Below are 19,134 nucleotides of genomic sequence, written 5' to 3'. Positions count from 1 at the left end.
TCAGCTGAATGTTAAGTTTGGTTATCCATGAAATCCAAAACTGTGACACATACTGCCCACCAAGGGCCTAGACGCTGCTCCCCAGCCATACCGTCTGCAGGTATTGAAGTTCCACGTGGTCAGCTTGACAACACTCTAAGACGTTACTCTCGTAATCCTGGTCCTCTGCCTATTATATCAAGAGATTGTAGCTTGGTCTCCTGACATTGAATGAATCTCGTTCCAGCACCTAGTTCAGAAGTGAAATCCAGCTGCCATATATCGAAGAAAGGTTAAGTGTAAAGATAATGCTGTGTACGAATCGCCATGATTCCAAAACTCTGTGTCCATCCATGGTCTAAACTCAATTAAAATAACTGAACTACACACACATGTAAAAACACAGAAACGACTATTATAATCATACATCATTGCGCATGTATTGTTTAAGGTACTGATGATTATGACGCGCCAAGCCAAAACATTAACATAATCACATCATTCATAGAGTAGTTACGTCCAGCGACTTAAAATCTTGTCATCATACGCCACATGGGAGTTTATCTATGAAACCCAACCATAAGTATCTTCCTCATGATTTTTTGAAACCTAACACGAATTTTCCGGAGTTCGGATAGTAGCCATTTCTGTTAAAAGCTAGCTCGAAGTCATGGAGATAAAAAGCACTATCACAATCTTATTATTACTACATGCAAAGTTATCTGGTCTTTGGTTCAATGATGATAAAGGCTTCCGGGTTATTTTGGTGTTACTAAATGGACTAGAATTAATCTGCTCTATACCTACTGCCTTTGCTCCCAAGAATAAACCTTACACAAGCCTGTTGCTGGATGAATGAACCAAGGACGTGCTATTGCAGGAATTTCTTCCTCATCTTCTTCTTCTCCTTCTGGGGCTGTCACCTCACAGAAGGTTGGCGTCCATCATGAAGTAAGTGTTTACCGACGGCTGTCACTTCTTGTACCTTATTTATTGGTTGAGTTGAGATTTTCTAGCGTTGTGATCACGCTTTGAGTGGTTGTTCCCTTTCTTTATGATGAGCCTTGTCGTTATTTTTTAAATTAATTGGTATGAATTTGTTATATATATTTATGTTGGACCACCCACCCTACTTCTTGCTTTTAAATGGTATTAAATTTTGGTCCTTAAGTATGACAGTGAGTGTTATTGTAGATGAATTGTTCTATCCTTTAACTCTTTCCACCCTCTGTTGTGGTCATTGACCTGTTAGTTTTGCGCAAATTCCATCGCTTCCCTACCCTGTGTTTGTGTTTTAATCGAGGCCTTCCCTCAGTAGTTGGCGTGATTTCGCGCTGGGATCGCCTCTTGTCTCTTTTGTGGTAGTGCTGACAATCGAAGCCCTGGGCTGCGGTATTGTGGATTCAGTTGTTTGAGTGCCCTTTTCTTCGATCGTTGGTATGCCAAATTGCCAGAGCAACAAATTTATGCATTCCCATCTTCACCTTGCAATCTGGAAGTGACATTGTGGGACATGAATACCGAATCATTGTCTTGAGATCTATTCCTTATCTTTGTCGCGTTTGTTTTCCTATTAGCAGATCTTTTTTTCGTTCCCCACATGAATCTGTATTGCATTGAAGATTACAAAGCCAAGCCACACATCTTCCACATCACAGACTACCGGCTGCTAAAACTATGAAATTTTACAGTGTGGAAACCCTTGGAGTGATATATCCCAAATACAAACATCTGCTATCTATACCTAACTAGCGGAGCGATAGATGTTACCACACTTGATAGCTCGCATGATACTGTCGTTTGTTGGCTCCGCATGTCGAACTAACGTAAGCTATACATCTAATTTATAATAGTCCCATAAAGTCTCTCTTTATTGAATACGACTTTCATAGATCCTGTCTGTCATAGTGCTGCGGCTTTAACTGACAACATTGTAGAAGCTGTCCCGTTTTCAACTGACTAACATTTGTATTTTTCATAAATGAACGAAACAGAAAATCGAAGAGAAAATTCAACTTGCTAAAACCTGTAGATTTTCAGATTGGGTATCAAAATAAAACTAGTGCATCATGACATATTTAATCGATGTCAGTGGTTCGTTTGCAATAAAGCGCTTGAACATTATCCAGGAACTTGAAATAATAGCTGTAGTTTGACAGGTTTACTACTCGGGGTGAATAGAATTGCATTACTCATTACGTGCTTCGCTAATAATATCCAACAGTCATACGACATTTTAAGTGTGCTGGGCCAAGAACATTAATGTAAGCGCTACTTAAGTACACACTTACTCCCAACCATTAATCTACAATTATCTACAAAAATTTTGTCATATTTTTATACCTCAAGCAAAGCCTCACAACGTAGGCAAACTGTTAAAACGTCGTTGATAAACTAACAAGAGTGGAGTAAATCATTCAAAATGTTCTGAACTGGGCTAGTTGGCAGTGTGGTTAGGGGCGCGGAGCTGTCAGCTTACATCCGGGAGATCGAATCCCACTATCAACCATAGCTAAATGGTTAGCGTGCTGGCCTTTGGTTACAGGGGTCCCGGGTTCGATTCCCGGCAGAGTCGGGAATTTTAACCGTCATTGGTTAATTTCACAGGCACTGGGGCTGGATGTATGTGTCGTCTTCATCATCATTTCATCCTCATCACGACGCCCAGGTCACCTACGGGTGTCAAATCGAAAGACCTGCACCTGGCGAGCCGAACATGTCCTCGGACACTTCCGGCACTAAAAGCCATACGCCATTTCATTTCAACAGCCCTGAAGATGGTTTTCCGCGGTTTCGCATTTTCACACGAGGCAAATGCTGGGGCTGTGCTTTACTTAAGGCCACGGCCGCTTCCTTCCCACTCCTAGGCATTTTCTGTCCCATCGTCGCCATAAGACCTATCTGTGTCGGTGCGATATAAAGCAACTAGCAGAGTTGTGTGCAAGACAGAACTTGGGACAGTCGCCACTGTCGCCGTTGTGGCCGTGGTATGCCACCTGGGTGACTGCCCTAACTGCAGATCAGTGGTGATTGACTGATATGTATTGGAATCATGGAACTCACTGCATGATGCCTAGTGTATCTCAGGGTATCGCCAAACTGGCAGTCCCGAAAGACATGCGCAAGTGATTTCAGTCTCGCTGCCACAACGGTGGCTGTGGCGACTGTCGAGTCATGTCTTGCAGAACTCTTACTGGACATATACCGCCCCGTTAGGACATGTGGCCGCTTCCTCTTTATTCCTACGCCTTTCCTGTGCCATCTTCTCTATAAGACTTATCTGTGTCAGTGCGACTTAAAGCAAATATTAAAAAAATTCTGATCCGAAGTAACAGCTCTAAACTTGAAAATTAAAGTTTTTGTGACTGGGAGTCACTGTATACCATCCGGGAATTTTTTGCAAACAAGGCTAAACAGCTTAAAGGGAAATACTCTGAGACATCCAAGTCGAAGCGTACTTACAAAGGTTGACAGTGTTACGGAAGAAGAAACACTGAAGTATGAAAAATAAACACTCCCTAGCAAATTGGATATGATATTGTAATTTTTCATTTTCCTCAAAATATACATAAGTAGTGTTCGATTCAGAGAACCACGCGTTCGATTCAGACCCGCGCTTGTGATTTGAACTGCGTTTGGTTAATTCCTCTAGCTCGGGGGCATGGTGTATGTGCCCGTCTTAATACACTTCTCTTCATATATAAGTTATATAACGCATTTCACTGCCAACTATCTCAGAAACATGCAGTATTGAATACACCCATCCACATTCCATTTGCGCCACGACGGCATCCGACCGCAAAACTTGGCTTTATTCATTTAAAATGTTGTTTATTTATGATCATCATAGAGAAAAGGGGATCAAAATACTGAGTTTATCAGTCTGTTTTGAACATTCTCCCGAATTGCTTTAACTAACAGGGAAGAAATTTTCAACGTTATATTTCAGAATCAATTATTCCAGAAAACTTCACCTATTGCTCAAAAATTCGTAAACCTGACCAGAATATTAACCCGCCAATGCATGGGTTGGGTCTGTGAGACCCATGCGCTTGTATTTCCAACATTTTCTGATAGACAGTGATAGCTGCATACTTCCGGCTTCTCCTACCTTCCTGTTTTCGCCGGCGAAGTATTCCTGCAGACAAACATGGAAGTGATTGCTTTAATACGTGAGCAGTGGTAAGTTATAGTGCTCTGTGGGCCTGTGAGACCCAACCCGTGCAGTCGTGTAAGTTTTTGTGACCCGTGCACTGGCGGGTTAAACTAATTTCCATTCCTTACTAAAATTAACGTAGTATTCTAATCAACTATACCGAAATGTAGGATTTAATACTGTAAATTCACTTCTACGAGGAGCCTTCATTGCGTTCCACAACTGTCGGCATCTCTTTCTCGTACTCGTGATTTACACAGCATGTCTCTACACAGATTTTTCATCTCTCTCATTCTTTGGTGCTCTCTGGGTGAGGAAGCGGAAAACCTTATTTAAGCTCGTCAAAGCACAACCGTACGACAAAGGGAACTTCAGCCTACGCTTATATTGTAATTCAGATGGTGGTTTCAGGGTGTAAATAAATATATTCTACTGCCAGTAACTGTAATGCTGGTAAGAATGTTTCTGCCGTTGCTTCATGTATAGATTTGAGATACCTTCATCATGTCAGGCTCCACGACTAAATGGTCAGAATAGTGGCTTTCTGTTCAGAGTGTCGCGTGTTGGAATCTCGGCCAGGTTCGAGATTTTGCCTGAGTGTGATTAATTCCTCTATCTCAGGGACTGTATATTTGTGGCCTTCCTAATGTATATCCTCGTTTACACGTAACACATCACATTACCAGGCCTCATAGAAACACGCAATAGTGAATAATGGACTGTCACTGACAAAGAAATAGCATTGTTATTGCTGACCCTGGATAATTAAGAAAAGTCCAGGATGAAGTGTAATAAATTACCATACCTGTTTTACCGTAGCCTTAGATACCGACCACTGTAAGAGAAAAGCTTTTTACGAAATACAATCTGCGCAGTGTTAAGCGCATTATTTTGAAAATCGTTTAGTGTGCCTTTGGGGCTCGCTGTACCTCACATGCGGAAGCATTCCCGCTTCACACATCCGGATAAACCATAGCATGATATTTCTAGAAACTGAACAAGGACAAGGTCCAAACGGAAATATGAGGATTTTGAAAAGGTTGGCTAGGTAATAGAAATCAACCAGGTAAATCCTGTACGCTAATTGGCTATGTAAATTTGCTGAACTGTTTGCTGTTTCCTCACTTGTGGGTGCTTCCCGTGAGAACGCGCCGTAGGATGTCAGCACTTCTTGCGTCTCTTGTAGATCGGACATACTGTCCGGCATAGTTCCGTTTTTTTTGTTTTTTGCTAGGGGCTTTACGTCGCACCGACACAGAAAGGTCTTATGGCGACGATGGGATAGGAAAGGCCTAGGAGTTGGAAGAAAGCGGCCGTGGCCTTAATTAAGGTACAGCCCCAGCATTTGCCTGGTGTGAAAATGGGAAACCACGGGAAACCATCTTCAGGGCTGCCGATAGTGGGATTCGAACCTACTATCTCCCGGATGCAAGCTCACAGCCGCGCGCCTCTACGCGCACGGCCAACTCGCCCGGTGGTTCCGTTTTACGGGGAACTATAGCCCGGCTTGGGGTATAGTAGTTGCAATTTCCTCGTTAACGACCGGCTAGCTTTAGAAGCCTAGCTGGCTGGCTGTGTTCACAATCCTCGTCCGCGGGGTTCCCATCTCGAGGCACAGTGTTGTCAACTCTCCGTTTTAACTACTTCACCTCTGAGAACGAGCAGCGAGACTGGACAGAACTGAGTGCAGCTTTGCAACAATGGAGACCTGAGATGCAAGCCAGCTTCAGGACAGGCACGCTTTTGAAGTACTCCACGTGGACTGTCACTGATAAAGGAAGCATGCTATCGGTCAAGAACTATCTGTTGTTGGCCACATAAATCTGGTAACTATCGTGGGATGGTACTGTTTAACGTTTGAGTCACCGGTATTTACGAGCAAATTGAGAGAACTATAAGCGCTTTTCGCTATTCATTTTAATGATTTAACTTAAAATCTATATAGGCTAATTTTGTTTTAGATATTGTCATGGTAGGAACTGATAAACGAGAAACTCTTGCACTCCATTTCCCTTTCTCATTTCAAAATTTTGTATACCGTTGGATTGTCTGTCCCCACGGTGTAGGGGACAACACGTCCACCTGTCACCCGGCGGCCCTGGGTTCGTTTCCCGGCGGGTCAGGAATTTTTAATTGTAAATGATTAATATCTCTGGGGCGGGGACTGGGTGTTTGTGTCGTCCTTAAATTTCCTTCCCTCACATTCAACACTCTACACTTCCGCAATTCCATTTATACGCAGATTCATATCATATGGTGCAAGTAGGGGCAAAAGATCGCTATAGGTCGACGCCCAGAACAAATAGCATTTAAAAAAAAAAACCCGTTGGATTTGGCTGGGATTCTCAGTGAGGGCAGGGAGGCTAGGCTCTGTGGAGCAAGAGTATCAACGCATTTGGTGGAAGAAAGTCTTAATGAACTCGAATTCCTTGTATTCGCCCCACTACTAGTGGAACATATCTACTGTAACTGATAATTTAGTATTATAATTCACCGTTATATATACAGGGTCTTTCTTATAAACCCAGATCGTCCAGCGGCGTCTTTACTCTCCCAGACCTAAGCAGCTGTACGGGAGGCGCGCGCATAATTCTTGACCTTGTAAGAAGAGTGCACGTGTTCGACCTAATATCAGTAGCTAGTCTGAACCTCAGCTGCTAACATGGTGAGTCAGTTATCATTGCAACACCGTATTTTCGTATGTAAACGTTATTTTAAGTACGAGTCGGCTCGACGGGTACGTGATGCATTTGTTCAGCAATTTCCTGGTAAAGTGCCACCTTCACGAGCACGGAATTACGTACTTGTAAATAAATTTGGAACTACTGGCTCAGTGCTCAACAAAAAACAACCGAGCTCGATGTGCTGCCAGTATCCAGTATTCGGGAGATAGTAGGTTCGAACCCCACTGTCGGTTTCCCGTGGTTTCCCATTTTCACACCAGGCATATGCTGGGGCTGTACGTTAATTAAAGCCACGGCCACTTCCTTCCCACTCCCAGCCCTTCCCTGTCCCATTGTTGTCATAAGACCTATCTGTGTCGGCGCGACGTAAAGCAACTAGCAAAAATAAAAAACATGCGCACAAGAACGGTTTTAACAGAGGAAAAGCTAGATGCCACTGGTGGGAATCTTGAACGATCACCGAATAAATCACTCACAAAATTAGCACAACAAGTAGAGTTTTCGGTTTCTTCTGCACACAGAGCTACAAAGCTGTTACACATCAAACCGTACAGGTTTACACGGGCCCATTGTTTAAAACCTGCTGATCCAGTCACAAGAGTGAGATATTGCGAGTGGTATCTTGCACGACTGAATGATCGTTTATTCGACCCACATCTTGTGTTCTTTTCGGATGAGACCTGGTTTCATCTTAATGGTTGTATCAACAGTCGTAACTCTCGCTATTGGTGTGGAGAAAATGCTAATGGTGTTTATGAAGTCCCTCATTATGACGGATGACACTTCCCAGCATCTTTTATAAGGTACGACTTCATATCAGATTGTATACACGCAAAGAGAGATCCTATATATAAAAAACAGCGGGACTATTAGCTGCCTCTGAGGATCAGCGGTAGAGTGTCGGCCTCCGGATCCCAAGATAGCGGGTTCAAACCCGGCAGAGGTAGTCAGATTTTTGAAGGGCGGAAAAAAGTCCATTCGACACTCCATGTCGTACGATGTCGGCATGTAAAAGATCTCTGGTGACACATTTGGTGTTTACCCGACAAAATTCATTAAATCTCAGCCATAGACGCCCAAGAGAGTTTCGGTTTACTCGGTCTGCCATCTAGTGGGGACCTAGAGTAAAACGGAACGTCGAAATTGACAAGCAGACAGCCAGATGGCGTCAAATTGAAATGTCTGCACACGGTGGCTGAGGCCATGCGATTATTATTATTATTATTATTATTATTATTATTATTATTATTATTATTATTATTATTAGCGGGACTATTTATTATTTTCATTAACCGAAGCTGAAAATTAACCAATCATTTTAAATTTTTCTTATTTCCACTGGGATTTTCTCCTTGTTGAGTTTCTAGAAACATCATGTTATGATGTAACCGGATGTACGAATTGGGAAAGCTCGCGCGTGTGATCTACGGCGTGTCCCGTAAGTACGCTGAACGATCCTGAAAATAATGCACTCAACACGGCATACATTCAAAGTTTCAAACATGACCAATATCTGACATGGCCCATAAGCCACTTCAATACATTCTCAAATAGATCGACAGTAATTCTTTATCCTGCAGACATCTTTAGAGACAGGCAAGAACGCTGAAGATGTTTCTTTGACTTAACCACAGTCCTAGCGGAAATGGCAACAAACTCGTCCGAAGAGCGGAAAATGAAAATTCGAGACAAGAGGAGAGTTACATTCTTAGTTTTTGGTCTCTGCATCTTTTAAGAAAAAGCTTTACACCAGAGTAATTTCCAAGTACGATTAACTACTTGGTGCGGTTTGGGCCGAGCAGGTGTGACCTTGTATTCCAGAGATAGTGGGTTTGAACCCCACTGCTGGCGGCCCTGAAGATAGTTTTCCATGGTTTCCCATTTTCACACTGGACAAATGGTGGGGCTGTACCTTAATTAAGGCCACGGCCAGTTCCTTCCCTATCCTAGCCCTTTCCTATCCCATCGTCGCCATAAGACCTATCTGTGACGGTGCGACGTAAATAAAATTGCAAAGAAAGTTATTTGTTTCAATTACATAGGTTCCAGAAATGAAACCTTTATTATATTGATATTAATGCATACCGAGCCAATTTATATATCTCTAACAATCTCAATACAAATATTCTTAAATGTACGTGGATTTAAGGAGATTTAATTATAAATATGCAATTGCAGCTCACTTACAAAAACACTGTTTCTGGTCCACAATCTTCTCGCAGGACAGATAGAAAATTCATTGAAGACATGTGCCATACATCACACAATGGAAAAGTGGCAGTGTGACCCTCTTCTTAGCCAGTAAGATCCAGTAGGCTGGAACTGTATCGCACCGGCGAAGAGGGTCTAGACGGCCCGACTGGTTCTGCCTGAAAGAAGAACAAGACGAGGCATACATAACTCTTCAGTTACAAAATTAATTTAAAATATATATGGCAGAAATGCTTCACTTACAATGATACATATATATTATTTCTGTCTGTGAGTTTTGCATGTTGCTGTTAGTATTACTGTTGTTGTTTTGTTAATAATTCCATGGACTGGTTTGATGCAGCTCTCCGTCCATACCACCCTATCCTGTGCTAACATTTTAATTTCTGCATTAATACTGAATCCTACGTGTTGTATACAAGGAACGTGGTATACAGTAACACAACATAAAGTTTATTGTTTCAATAGTGTAACACAGTATTTACAATAAATATAACAAAACTTGTCTCGAAGCTGAATGATTTGCACGCAGTTAATGTTGATATTAACGGTAGACTGAAAGTCTGTAACATATGTACATTTATCTACAGGGAGAGTCCTATGTACACATTTACACCTATCTTGAGGAGATAGTCTATTTCACTGGGAAATGTCCTTGGATAGTCGAAAACTATCTGCTATGGGATAACAAGCGTAACTTGTAGAAAGAGTAGCGTTAGTATAATGCTGGTATTGGACTTAGGCTTGCATCAATATCTTAATTCGCAGAATGCTAAGATAGTTGTCGGAGCACTGGTGAGGACTTGGGAGTGTAGCAGAATCTGTCCACCTGTTCAAGACACGTTTTTAAGAGGGATGCCTCCATGTTTGACTTGCGGTGTGGGCTGGCTGTTGGACACTGGGGTAGTCCTCGGTAAGGCGAGGAATGTCTCTCCTTATATAGCGCTTGGCTGACGTCACAGACGAGCATGCCAGGCGCAGTGCAGTCCTCTCGTAGGGTCTGGAAACATCGGTGATGCGGCGGTTTGCGGAGCTTGTAGGCGCGGAGCTGAGCGCGGAGGACACACACAACACTACGTCTACTCTAATATGCTTGTCATATTCGTGTTTTGGTTAACCCCTACCGTTCTTACCGCCTACATTCCCTCAAAAGCCAACTGAACAAGTTCTGGGTGTCTTAAGATGTGATCTATCATTTTATCTCTTCATATGGTCAAATTTCACCAAAGCGTTCTTCTCTCACCAATTTGTTTCAGTGATTCGTGATTGGTCCTACCCATCTCACCTTGAGCATTCTTCTGTAACACCACATTTGAAAGTCTTGTATTCTATTCCTTTCTAAGATAGCTATCATCTATGTTTCACTTCCATACAATGCCACGCTCCACACAAAAGTGTTGCAAGAACATCTTTCTAATTCCTATATCAATGTTCGAAGAGAGTAAATTTCATTTTTAAGAAAGGTCTTCCTTGTCTGTGCTAGTCTGCATTTTATGTCCTCCTTACTTCTGCCATCTTTAGTTATTCTATTACCCAAGTAACAATATTCAACTCCTTCCTTTCAGACTTAATTTTCTAATCTATTACTTTCCACATCACCTGCCTTCGGCCGATTGCACTCCATTACTTTTATTTTGGATTATTTTGGTCTTGTTCTCTTTCTCCAAGACTGTGTCCATACCATTCAGCAACTTCTACAGATCTTCTGCAGACTCAGATAAATTAACAATGTCATTGAAAAATCTCTAAATTTTGATTTCCTCTCTTTGGATTTGTATTCAATTTCCAAATTCCTCTTTGATTTCATTTACCACCAGTGAGTATAAACAGCGAAACGGAAGGGGGACAAACTGCAGTCTTGCCTCACACCTTTCTGTATAGCTGCTTATTTTTCATAGCCCTTGGTTCTTATCACAGCAGACCGAGTTTTGTGCATATTGTACATAATTCTTCTTTCTCACTGTATGATCCCGATCACCTTCAGAATCTCAAGTGGCTTGGTCCAATCAACGTTTTGCATATTAACCTTATACTTCATGTTTTTATTGGGCAGAGAAAGCAATGGCTAATGTCCAGATCAGTTTTATTTTTGTCTGTCTGTCTGTCGGTTTCTTTGTTTCTTTGTTGCAGGATCACGTGCTAGACTGGGTGGAATTACCTGAAACTTGATATATGAAAATTAAATGGCGAATGGCTTTTAGTGCCGGGAGTGTCCGAGGACATGTTCAGCTCGCCGTGTGCAGGTCTTTTGATTTGACTCCCGTAGGCGACCTGCGCGTCGTGATGAGGATGAAATGACGATGAAGACAACATATACATCCAGCCCCCGTGCCAACAAAATTAAATAATGTTTAAAATTCCCCACCCTGCCGGGAATCGAACACGGGACCCCTCTGACCAAAGGCCAGCATGCTATCCATTTAGCCATAGAGCCAAGCACTTGATTTAAGTATAAGGGCAGTTAGGAACTTAGCAACTAATTTTGAGTTTCATATTAAACTAGTATGGTTTAAGACGAAGATCCCGACTAGAAGACAACTATCGGTCGATTTAAAGTTCCATGTTTCCACTCTGTATGTAATAATACTCCTGACTACGGAATAATGAATATTAATTTATATTCTTCAATAATGTCTTTCTTCTATTATACACAATTTTTAGTTCCAATGCTTTTTTTTTGTAACAAAATAATGGTCCGCCTCTGTGGTGTAGTGGTTAGCGTGATTAGCTGCCACCCTCGGAGGTCCGGGTTCTATTCCCGGCTCTGCCACGAAATTTGAAAAGTGGTACGAGGGTTGGAACGGGGTCCACTCAGCCTCGGGAGGTCAACTGAGTAGAGGTGGGTTCGATTCCCAGCTCAGCTTTCCTGGAAGTGGTTTTCCGTGGTTTCCCACTTCTCCTCCAGGCAAATGCCGGGATGGTACCTAACTTAAGGCCACGGCCGCTTCCTTCCCTCTTCCTTGCCTGTCCCATCCGATCTTCCCATCCCTCCACAAGGCCCCTGTTCACCATAGCAGGTGAGGCCGCCTGGGCGAGGTACTGGTCATACTCCCCAGTTGTATCCCCCGACCAAGAGTCTGAAGCTCCAGGACACTGCCCTTGTGGCGGTAGAGGTGGGATCCCTCGCTGAGTCCGAAGGAAAAGCCGAACCTGGAGGGTAAACAGATGATGATGATGATGATGATGATGTAATAATACTCCTGACTACGGAATAATGAATATTAATTTATATTCGTCAGTAATGTATTTATTCTATTCTATTCTATTCTATTCTATTCTATTCTATTCTATTCTATTCTATTCTATTCTATTCTATTTCTTGTAACAAAATAATGGTCCGCCTCTGTGGTGTAGTGGTTAGCGTGATTAGCTGCCATCCCCGGAAGTCCGGGTTCTATTCCCGGCTCTGCCACGAAATTTGAAAAGTGGTACGAGGGCTTGAACGGGGTCCACCCAGCCTCGGGAGGTCAACTGAGTAGAGGTGGGTTCGATTCCCACCTCAGCTTTCCTGGAAGTGGTTTTCCGTGGTTTTTCACTTCTCCTCCAGGCAAATGCCGGGATGGTACCTAACTTAAGGCCACGGCCGCTTCCTTCCCTCTTCCTTACCTGTCCCATCCGATCTTCCCATCCCTCTACAAGGCCCCTGTTCAGCATAGCAGGTGAGGCCGCCTGGGCGAGGTACTGGTCATTCTCCCCAGTTGTATCCCCGACCCAATGTCTCACTCTCCAGAACACTGCCCTGGAGGCGGTAGAGGTGGGATCCCTCGCTGAGTCCGAGGGAAAAACCTACCCTGGAGGGTAAACAGATTACGAACGAACGAACAAAATAATGGCCATAAAAACTGTACATCGTAATCCCTGTGGAAGTTATCCCAAATAATAATTAACTAGCTTGCTAACAATCTAAGAGGTACTTGTACGGAGCTTTAACATGTTGCCATTTACGAGGCTGAGTGTATCAAGTTCGAAAACTAATTTCTTGTCAAATATTCACGATAGAGGTGGAAAACGAAACAGGACGTATTGGGAAAATATGTAAACTGGATGAGACGCAACAGTCAGTGGAATAAGTCATTTGCTACCTGCACATGATTACTTAAGTTCAGACTTTTAGTCATGGAATATGAGATTTGTATTTTAGGTACTTTTCATAGAGCATTTCGTGTGGCCGATTGTTCCAAGTTCAACTAGCCCTAGTATTAAAGAGCAAAATTAATGTGGTCGATAGTATCTTATCCCGATCACCTTCAGAATCTCAAGTGGCTTGGTCCAATCAACGTTTTGCTATGTAAAAGAAGCAGCAATCCAGAAATGCGTGAGACAAGACTACAGTTTTCCCCTCTCCTTTTCACTGTTTATACTGAACGGGCAGTAAAGGAAATCGAAGAGGAATTTGGAAAGGGAATCAAAATCCAAGAAGAGGAAATTATAACTCTCAGTTTTGCCGATGACGTTGTTATTTTATCTGAGTTTGCAGAAGATCTTGAGAAATTGCTGAATGGTATAGACACAGTCCTGGAGAAGTGGTTGACATAGTACTCAAAATGCACCACGAGGCGATTCAAGCTACGTATCTTCCCAGCGACAGTAAACGATGATCCCCTTTAAGAGTTTTAAATACTACCTAGCAGCGCATAAGAACGAAACAGAGCTCACTTATCGACCATTAGCTACGTTGTTCGGAACTCTCATCCAGGAAATATCGACTGCGGTACAACTCGGCCATTTGACGAGCATAAAAACTGGAGCCTCCCAGCACTTTCGGATCGACATAATTAGTAGATCACCATAGCATTGCTCGATGAAACAGATGAAAGACGGATTGTAACTCAGCATTTATTCATACAACTCTCCATACTAGTACATGAAGCAGAGTGTTAGAAAGCGATAAAAATATAGTTAGTTGGACGTAAAATAAATAACATTTTAACATCAAACAGAGGTTATGAAATGTGTAAACTTAGTTTATTTATCTTATTTATTTTGTAGCTTTATTAAGTCCTAAGAATCTCATTTCAGGTCCTATTAAAAACTTACTTACAGAACACACCTATTTTACCCAATTAGCAAGAGTGATGTGTTCGTAAGGAAATTATCTCTAGGAGATACATCAAATATAGAGAATATCAACTTTGTTGTCGTCTGAGCAGTTCATGACTTCATACTAACGTTTCCTTCGTTTTTCAGCATTCCTATTATTAGTGAACAGTAGATCTTAAAATTTAAAAGGAAACAAATCCTAGAACAGTGTCTCGTATTCATGAAATTTAAACGAGGTTTCGGTGTTTATAGGGGCTGCCTGGCCGAGGCGGTAAAGGCGTGCTCGGTTCGCCCGGAAGGACGTGGGTTCGAATCCCCGACAGGAAGTAGTAAACTTTAAGAAACGAGATTTCCACTTCCGGAGGTGCATATGGCCCTGAGGTTCACTCAGCCTACACCAAAAATGAGTACCAGGTTAATTCCTGGGGCAAAGCCGGCCGGGCGTAGAGCTAACCACTCTACCCTATCACGTGCCGAGGTTAACAATGGTGGAAGCCTTTACCTTCCAATCCTCCAAGGGCCTTCATGGCCTGTGCGGAGGTGACTTTGCTTTGTTTCGGTGTTTATACTTTAATTTCAACATTCATTTTTTTTTTTCTTTTTTTGCTAGTTGCTTTACGTCGCGCCGACACAGATATGTTTTATGGCGACGATGGGACAGGAAAGGGCTAGGAGTGGGAAGTAAGCGGCCGTAGCCTTAATTAAGGTACAGCCCCAGTATTTGCCTGGTGTGAAAATGGGAAACCACGGAAAACCATTTTCAGGGCTACCGACAGTGGGGTTCGAACCTACTATCTCCCGAATACTGGATACTGGCCGCACTTAAGCGACTGCAGCTATCGAGCTCGGTGCATTCTTATTTATATCTCAACACTCTTTCCTTTTTAAATATTAACTTCAGTGGGAATTCTAGTTTGGGGGGTAATGGTATAACAGCTTAAGCTTTCACGGTCAGCGTGGCACGGCGCCTCGCTAAATAGCGAAGCTTGTAGGTCGAATTGGGCTTGTAGCTCCCAACATAGACTACTTTTTACCTATGAAATTAGGAGACCCTTTGTGAATGCCGTGCGCAATTCCAGTGAAACGTTGGGAGTTACTTACCCAATCCAACCAAGCCTGGAAAATAAGTTCTTTATATTCACCGGAGGTAATGAATGGGTCCCGGTCTGGTCAGTCCTTCATCTACCAGCCAGGTTGTTTCATTTTACCACATTCCACCGATATACAAACACCTGGTCACCATGTTTGTAGCAATGATATTTTTGTAAAAATGCATGACAGGGACCGGCCTATGAACAGTAGGAGCACTGTAATGAAATTATTACTGAATGCTTGATTTGGCCAAGAGCCTTCCAAAATCTGTACACCTTGACAATCGAGCGAGTTAGCCGTGCGGTTAGGGTCGCGCAGCTGTGAGCTTGCATTCGGGAGATAGTGGGTTCAAACCCCACTGTCGGCAGCCCTGAATACAGTTTTCCAATTTCACACCAGGCTGTGCGTTAATTAAGGCCATGGCCGCTTCCGTCCCTCTCCCAGTCCTTTCCTAGCCGTTGTTTCGGGGCGACGGAAAGCACATCGTATATCAGGATGGTCTCTTACCTCCAAGTGGCAGCATCGCAGCCACTCGTGTGTGTGTGTGTGTGACGGAATGAGCGTAGCGTAGTGTTTTCGTACATCGATACGATGTCTATTCACAATAGAACAGGCTCTGGGGCATTTTGATGTGATGATATGCCTTTCGGACGGAAAATTAGGATAACACCACTCATATCAAACTTTCACTTAATTTCCATCGCCCCTCATGTATTAAGGGAAGTTTGGACGATGCAACTACGGTAATATTACACCTGGTGTTAGGTTCGTGGAGAGAACGTGGCGACATACTAGATCTACAATACGTATTCCGTTGTGAAATTGAAATACTCATTAGCACAGTTACTGAACCACCTACGTTACTTCAACAATTTCTGATATCATTTGTTGGAAAGTACAAGGTGCTGTTACTTTTATTGCAAATGTATCACACTTATTTCTTACATTCGAAAATTTGGAATCGTAGAAGATTCGGCAGATTCGAAGCTCGAATCGTGTTACACTGTTGCTTTTTTCGCATAACTTTCATTTAGGTCTTTGCCTTTTAAGAGGTTTGTAGCACATAGTGGATGTCCTGTTAGCTGTTTTAGGATTTCTGAGTACTCATGTGTTTCACATGACGACGACGTCCTCTGAAACTAATTGAACGTCTAAATTCCAATTCGCTCCCAATTTCAATTTTTCAGTCGTTAAGCGGCCCCACTTGGTAAGAAGAGAACAAGCCACATACAACAGATCCCTACCTGATAATGCAAACAACCTGCTTGCCTTCTGTTGACAGATGTAAGAAACGTACTCTAATATAAGCTACAATTATTAAATTCCCTTCGCATTTAAAGAGATAATTGACAGTACATCGAGTATACAAGTGTGGTTAAATTTATGAATTGTAAATATATTGTTATAAACTGTGTTGTAATTGTTATTATTAGTAGCAGAACTAGCTGGAGTCTATTTGGGACTAACAGGTTTTACATAGTGCAGTAGAGAAATTAAACCAGTTTCGTATTTACTCATGTATTCTCTAACGCAATTCCTCCTCTTGAAGTGCCTTAACTATCAGAGAAAAGTTTGGATGAAGGAAATAAGACAAATTGTTCAGCACCACCTTACACTTTACGATTTTAACTTCAACGAAGGACCAAAATGGGTTGTTGACAGTATATGCCAAGGGACCGAGGTGGATTTTTTGCATTATATGCTAAGGGACAACGGTAGGTTGTCGACATTGTATAATAAAGGATGGAGGTGGATTTTTTGCATTATATGCCAAGGGACCGAACTGGACTTTTGGAATTATATGGTAAGGAACCACCGTGAGTTGTTGACTTCTATATATATAAAATGATATGTCCTGACTGACTGACTGACTGACTGACTGACTGACTGACTGACTGACATCATCGCCGAGCCAAAACTACTGGACATAAAGAAATGAGATTTTGGGAATACAATTATATTAGAGTTTAGGTGCTCACTAAGGGAGGATTTTTGAATATTCCGTCTCTAAGGACGTGGAAGCTGGCCCCGTGGTGTAGGGGTAGGGTGCTTGCCTCTCGCACGGAGGCCCCGGGTTCGATTCCCGGACAGGTCGGTGATTTTTCTCTCGACCTGAGGGCTGGTTCGAGGTCCACTCAGCCTACATATTAGAACTAAGGAGCTATCTGACGGTGAGATGGCGGCCCGGGTCTCGAAAGCCCGGAATAACGACCGAGAGGATGCGTCGTGCTGACCACACGACCCCTCGTAATCTGCAGGCCTTCGGGCTGAGCAGCGGTCGCTGGGCAGGAAATATCCCTTTCAAGGGCGAAAGTGCCGCGGGTCTTTTTAAGGACGTAAAAAGGGGTGTGAATTGTTTAAATGAGTATATCTATATCTCAAAAACTTAAAAGTTTACAGATGTAAAAACTGGTATTTAAAATCTCTTTTTAAAATAAAGAAACAGCATTTTTTGTTTTCGGAAAATTCCATTGAGGGGGATGAAAGAAGGTGAAAAGGAGGTCGAATACTTTCTATGAGGCTACTTACATCTCAAAAACTGAAGTGGTTACAGTCATGGAAATTGGTGTTTAGAATTTCCTTTAAAATAAAGAAACATGTATTTTTTGTTTTTGGAAAATATTAATTGGAGGTGAACAGGATGACAAAGTGGGTGAATAAAAACAAAGACTATATCTACAGTATATATAAAAAAATGTAACATGTTACGGACGTAAAGACTGGTATTCAGAATCTCCTGCAAAAATAAAGAATCATAGATACTTTGTTTTCGGAAAATACACTTACGGGGAACTGAAAAGGTGGTGATCTTTAATATGAGCATATCTACAGTATATCTCGAAAACTTAATATGTTACAGACGTGAAAGTTGGTCTTTTTAATCTCCTTTAAAAATAAAGAAATATGTATATTTTGTTTTCGGAAAAAAACTACTTGGGGGTTGTAAAAAGGACTGAAAAATGGGGCTGAGTTCCTTTTATTAGGATAGTGATATCTCAAAAACTGAAGATGTTACATACGTAAAAAGTGGTATATGGATTCTCCATTCAAAGGAAGATATACGTATTTTGTTTGGAAAATCCAATTAAGGGTATGTGAAATAAATGAAAAATGACTTCAATTCTTTGTATGAGGATACTTCTACCTCAAGAACTAAAGATGTTGCAGACGTAAAAATTGATATTTTGGATCTCCTTTAATAATAAAGAAACACGTATGCTTTTGTTTTCCGAAAGTCCACTTAAGAAAGGAGGAGGGTGGATAAAAGTGAAGAAGTTGAATTGTTTTTATGACGATACTTATATCACATAAACTGAAGATGTTACAGACATGCAAACTGGTATTTGGAATCTTCTTTCGAAATAAAGAAACTGGTATTTTTTGTTTTAGGAAAATCCACTTAAGGGGCTAAAAATAATTGAAAAAGCGGATGAATCTTTAAAATGAGTACCGATATATCTACAGTATAGGCTATGTCAAAAACTTTGAATATGAAAAGTCCTTTAAAATACAGGAACTTGTTTTTTCGGAAAAGGCACTTAACGGGGTTGAAAACAAGCGAAAAAAGAGTTGATATTTTTATGAGGATACTGATCTAACAAAAACTGAAGGTGTTACAGGCGTAACATTTGGTATTTGGAAGATTCCTTAATAATAAATAAAGCATTTTTTCGACTTGAGACAAGACTGTTTCTCACATGTACAGTTCTATGTCGCATGGTCATCTTAGCAGCAAATGGCGATACCACAAACGTAGTTTAACTGAGCTCGATAGCTGCAGTCGCTCAAGTGCGGCCAGTATTCAGTAATCGGGAGAGAGTGGGTTCGAGCCCCACTGTCGGCAGCCCTGAAGATGGTTTTCCGTTGTTTCCCATTTTCACATGAGGCGAATGCCGGGGCTGTACCTTAATTAAGACCACGGCCGCTTGCTTCCAATTCCTAGGCCTTTCCTATCCCATCGTCGCCATAAAA

The 19,134-nt window shown here is 42.0% G+C and overlaps 1 protein-coding gene across 1 annotated transcript in view; it reads right to left on the bottom strand.

Moving 5' to 3' along the window:
• Window positions 1-19,134, bottom strand: part of Oamb (Octopamine receptor in mushroom bodies) — a 767,418-nt gene that overhangs the window by 58,024 nt on the left and 690,260 nt on the right. Inside the window, exon 4 of the mRNA XM_067144416.2 lies at window positions 9,007-9,188. The gene's annotated coding sequence lies outside the window, so the exon portion shown is untranslated. The remainder of the gene's footprint in view (window positions 1-9,006; window positions 9,189-19,134) is intronic.

This window comes from Anabrus simplex, chromosome 3, assembly GCF_040414725.1.
Source record: "Anabrus simplex isolate iqAnaSimp1 chromosome 3, ASM4041472v1, whole genome shotgun sequence".
NCBI classification, from domain to species: domain Eukaryota; kingdom Metazoa; phylum Arthropoda; class Insecta; order Orthoptera; family Tettigoniidae; genus Anabrus; species Anabrus simplex.
Note: the sequence above shows the minus strand (reverse complement) of the source record. Positions and strands in the feature narration are given on the sequence as shown.